The 5,729-nt window shown below is 35.9% G+C and overlaps 1 pseudogene; it reads left to right on the top strand.

Annotated features, from left to right (window-relative positions):
- The first annotated feature begins 490 nt into the window (after positions 1-490).
- On the top strand, positions 491-5,259 carry LOC120118562 (annotated as a pseudogene).
- Positions 5,260-5,729: the final 470 nt, after the last annotated feature.

Here is a 5,729-nt window from a genome sequence, read left to right as displayed (position 1 = left end):
ATAATTTCCATCCCCTCTATAAAAATTTAACAGTAGATTGTCGGTAAATATACATGGACTTAAACTATTATTTCACGTATTTATTATGTATAATTTGTTTTAATATATTATTTAATCAGATTAATAATTTTTAAATACAATAAGTAAATTTTAATAAATTAAAATAAAGAGACAAAAAAGTAACTGAAATAACAATATCTTACGGCATACTTAAAGAAAGTATGGTACTATGAATTATGATTTGGTTCTAAAAAGAAATAGAAATTAATGTTTTATTAATTGTGTTTTATTAAATCGTCTTATGATTGATTATTAACCGTATGGGTGTGTGAATCATATCAAGTTCGTCCTTATAGCCTTTTTCAGTCTTTAAATACCCAAGTTTCTATTACTCGGCCTCCTTCGTTTTTCGTTGCATTTTCTGTTTCTACTACTTGGCCTCCTTCGTTTTTGGTTGCATTTTCTGTTTCTATTACTTGGCATTTAGCTTTGCCAGTGTTAGGGAGTGTATCCGCGGGAGACGATGCTTCCAAGCAGCTTGCTTTGTTCCATGAGGCCAAGCTTCTCAAGGTAATTCTTTCTTTATTCCTTGATTTTGACCTGCTTTTCGTCCATTTTTTTCAAAGTCTATTCATCAATTTTGTTGGGATTTTGCTCATTTAATTTAAAGGATGGATATTGAGAAATGGAAACTCTTGATCCAAACTAAACTATGATTTTCTTTTTCAGTACATTACAATTTTTGCTTTGAGTGCCCCTTAGGTAGTTTGAAGAGAATTAATTTGGATGAAATTGCAAAACTTAAAGATGGATCGACGATAGTGTAGATCCCTAAACAAAACGCTGCTCGACAAGCTCTGAAACTATATATTTGATGGGCTCGGGCGAGTGAGTCAGGTTTTTTAGTTGTTCGATTCTGATTTTAAAATTAAAGATTTTTATTTGATTTTAATATGTCTTAATATTTAATAATATTTTATTCATTTTAGTTCATTTTAAAAATTTTAGGTTAAATCTATTTTGTCCCAGCTTAATATGAATATTTTTTATTTGAAAAATAAAAATAATTAAAAGAAAATATAAATACTTATTATAATAATTATTTTTTATAGAAGTTGTTAATTTTATTAAGAAGAGGAAATATTTAGAATTACAACGAATGTTTACAGCCACAATCGTAATCTAAAACATAATTAACACAAAACTAGTTACTTAAGATCACACAAGGATCATATAAAGAAAGATTAAAAACCTAATCAAAAACTCGAACAAAAGATAAATACAAATGAATCTGATTGCATCGGTAAACGAACCACAAAACGTATGAATCTATTAAAAGATCACCGACAAATCGCAAATCAGATTTGAACGGCGTGAAAAAATAATTCACGAAGGCAAATCATATTCAAATTTAATTGAGGGTCTAAAGCAGGGAAGATCAACGTGATAATAAATAAACGTCATATTGATCAGTCGTGACGAATGTCAATATAACCTTGAGAAAAAAATAAACAAAAACAACGGTTAAACAATTGAAAACGTGCAGCAAAAATAGAGTTATTAAAAATTGAAAAAAGAAAAGAAAATTAAAGATATAAATTTAAAAAGTTAAGGGAAAACAAGAATCATCCCCTATCAATCAAAAATGAAGAGAAGAATCAATGACGTTTAAGCTAAAATTTTAATATTTTTTCTTAAATGTATAGATAGAGGATTATGGTAATAAACTCAACTTGAATAATTTTTCTCCCGAACAGAATTTCTTCTTCATTCTGACTCATTTTTTTTTATCAAATTTATCTCGAATTTAAATTTTTTAAAAATAATTTCATAAAATTAGATCGAACTAAAAGTCACCAACCGGACAATATGACAATCTATAAGAGACGAATTAATCCCATTTAAATCATACGTCATGTAATTTCATTTAATGATATCTTAATTTGATTGTGAAATAAATTTTGTTCTACAACCTTAGTTTAAATCAAACTTGACTTTTATATAAAGCAAGGTTGCAAAACGTCAACACCAATTAATTGTTAAAAAAAGAAAGAAAAAACTTAAAATTCACTAGTCAAATGTCTCTTCCCCAAGAGAGTCTTTCTTTTTTGTTTTTAAGTAATGAAACAGGGCTAAGGTCTTGTAATGGATTATTGGAGATTTGGTTTTCATATCTGCAATGCGACCAACTTAACATCACATCATCACCATATAATGTAGCATGACATATTTACTATTTCAATTCTTTTACCATTACAAATAGAGATTACATTCACAAAGTTTAAATATGTTCATTTGAAAATATTCAATTTAAATTAATGATTATATCAAAAAAAATATAGCACTCATTATATAAGATTTGAATTAATTCGAATTTAAAATTGAAATAACTTTTTATTATTTAAATCAAATTATTTTACAACAATAACTTTCTTTCCAATTCGGGTGAAATCCTATTTACAAAGGCGGAGCATAGATGGCAGATGCCAAAACACAAGAAAGCAAATTGTTTGAGGACCTCTCCAAATAAGATTGTAAACACAAATGGACGAACACTAGAGAACACGCACATTAATTACAAACAAAATCTACACCATATACGTGTCTTAAAGGTATTTGGTAAAATTAACTCTGGACCAATCACACGTGTGAACAAAGTACACAGTGAAAAAGCCTTTAACAATGGCTTCAATTTTTGTGCTGGCTAGCAGGAAGAAGAAAGGTAACCGGGATAGCCTGGAAACAGAAGCCGAACACCTTGATTTTTGGTACTCCGTTCCATTTAACAGAGATCCGTTTCAGAACCAGTCGTCGTCAAGATCCTCTTTACGATCGGATAATCCTCGCTTATCCAGGTCTGCTTCCTTTTACAACATTATAAAGAACTCTTTTTTTTCTCTTAATTTTCTTTTATTGGTATTTGGTTTTGGATATCTTCAACCGATGAGTTGTTACGTTTAATCCTGCGCATCCTCGTTTAATACGGAAGCTTCCAACTTTACTTGAACAGACTCGACAGCTTTTTTGCAACTCACTGAGTTCGCTGCTCATCTCATTTTGGTTGTTTCAGGAAGGGAAAAGCGGTGAAGGCGAAGAAGAGAGGGGAAATGGCGACCAAAGTATCCAACTTTTCGGATCTGATACAACGAGTTGCAGCTTCTTGTTTATTGCACCCGCTCGCTGCCGGCAGGCAAGAATCCGGCGATGCTGACGCCCTGACTCATTCCGTTATTGAGGAGGACCCCGATGAAGAAGAATACTACGAGTACAATAATTCGAGCGAGGATGAAGTGAAAGAAAACGACTTCAAGGACGTGGAGAGCTCGAGGAGAATAACGCGGGTTTGGAACGATAACGGAGAGAAAACGAAGGAAATGGTGGCGTTAATGGAGGAGGTTTTCGAGGCGGTGGCGGAAATGAAGAAGGCTTACTTAAGGTTACAAGAGGCGCATTGCCGTGGGACCCAGAGAGGATGAGACCGGCTGACGTTGCGGTAGTGGGTGAACTGAGAAAGCTTGGGGTGTTGAGGGAAAGATTTAGGAGGGGGACACGTGGTGGTGGAGGTGGCGGGAAAGGGCACGTGGCTATGCTTAGGGAAGTGGTGGCGCCGTACGAAGCGGCAGTGGAGGACTTGAAGAGGGAAGTGAAGGTTAAAAGGTGGAGATCGAGAACCTGCAAGACAAGCTCAATACTGTTACTTGCCTTTCCAGTGGCGGAAAGAAAGGGCGGAGTCTTTCCAAGAAGAAAGTCGGCTGCAGTCAAGGTAATTCGCGTCGAAATTACCTTTTTAGACTACTCATTCGATTGTTGTTTTTCTTTCTATATTTGATGAAGTCTAGGGTTATATTGGTAATTATATGAATTGGACAACATGCAAACGAAGGTGGAAATGTTGTTACTGGCCAATGGTTTTATGCCACGTCATCAGGAGTTTGGGATTGCTTAGGGAAGTGTTTTTGTCCAAAAATCCGTTTTAAAGGCAAAACCAATCTTAAACAGCTCATTCAGTCAAAAATTCACGTTCCAAAGGAATTGACTCAAATTAAGAAATTGAAAAACGATACTTTTACGTTGGAAAAGTTATTAGAGAAGCATTCCCAAACGAAACAATTAGACCAACTATTCCTCTTCATGTCCAAATGACTTGGGAATTACTATGGGATTTTAAAGGTTTGATTCAATGATTAGAAACTAATGGTTTTTGTTGAAGTACCGGCGATTAACACAAACGTATTTAAAATCCATGAAATATTGGGAAGAATTAACCATATTAGTGTTAAAATCTACTGTTTTCGAGATGGAAATTGAATCCTAATAATATGGTTTAGAACATCAATACGATGAGTTTTGATTTTTTTTTTGCTTGTTTCTGGTGGCAGTACTTGCAGCAGCTCCAACGCCAGAGCTGTTTGAGGCTACAATTAGTCAGGTGAAGGAAGCATCAAAGTCCTTCACATCTCTCCTGCTTTCCCTCATGCGTGAGGCTCGTTGGGATATTGCAGCCGCTGTCCGATCCATTGAAGCTGCAACCGCCACTCCTGATAATGCCAATTATACCACCACGATGATAACTCCATCCGTCATTGCTAATCACCATGCCAAGTACGCGCTAGAGTCGTATGTCTCACGCAAAATTTTCCAAGGGTTCGACCACGAGACTTTCTACTGGATGGCAGCCTCTCTTCCTTGCTTAATCCCGATCAATACCATCGGGAGTGCTTCACTCAATACCGTGATATGAAAGCAATGGATCCGGTCGAACTTCTAGGGATCTTGCCTACATGCAATTTCGGTAAGTTCTGCTCCAAAAGTTCCTTGCCATCGTCCACCCCAAGATGGAGGAATCCTTGTTTGGCGACTTGGAGCAGCGCAACCAATTAATGGCCGGAAATCACCCCAGGAGTCGGTTTTACCGGGGGTTCCTGGGGTTGGCCAAGGCAATTTGGTTGCTTCATTTGCTTGCATTCTCACTTGAACCAACACCAAGCCAATTCGAAGCTAGTCGGGGAGCAGAGTTTCATCCACATTATATGGAAAGCGTGGGCAAGGTTTCAGGTGGGCGAGTGCCTGCAGGTCAGATTGTGGGATTCCCTGTTAGCCCTGGGTTCAAGCTTGGAAATGGATCTGTTATGAAGGCTAGGGTTTACCTAGTGACTAGCACATAGACTTGTTGCATCTTCGATAAGTTTTAGGATGTACAGTAGGTGGAATTCAGTTTAGGGTGCTGTTTCCTGGGATCAATGGGAGGAACTTATGGGGGATTGTTATTTTAAGAATCTGGTTTGAAGTCCTCGGATGTTGCTTCTTCGGTTTGTCGTCTCGGATTCTTGCATTTCAAGAAGCATGTCTCATTTTGTTACTGGCAAATTATTTGCTCCCCAAACCCTTAAAAAATTGAAAAATGGAAATTATGATGTAGGAATGCAATAAGTTACGGAGAAAAATAACTTCAGTGACAAAAAATATCTTATAATATACGAATTTAACCAATTTTTTTTGGATTTGCCAAAATGACTAACAAATTCGCAACGCGAACTTCAATTTCGCAACTCAGTTTCTAATTTCGCAACGCGAATCTGTAAATCGCGTTGCGAATTTGGAAATTCGCAACGCGATAGTCAAATTCGCAATACAAAGTCAAATTCGCAACGAGAATTTAATTTCGCAACAGGTTTTAGTTTCCCAATACAAATGTTTTGGGTATATAACAACGCAACAACTAATAAGCT

The sequence above is a fragment of the Hibiscus syriacus genome, unplaced genomic scaffold, assembly GCF_006381635.1.
Source record: "Hibiscus syriacus cultivar Baekdansim isolate YM2019G1 unplaced genomic scaffold, ASM638163v2 tig00000973_pilon, whole genome shotgun sequence".
In the NCBI taxonomy this organism is placed as follows: domain Eukaryota; kingdom Viridiplantae; phylum Streptophyta; class Magnoliopsida; order Malvales; family Malvaceae; genus Hibiscus; species Hibiscus syriacus.
Note: the sequence above shows the minus strand (reverse complement) of the source record. Positions and strands in the feature narration are given on the sequence as shown.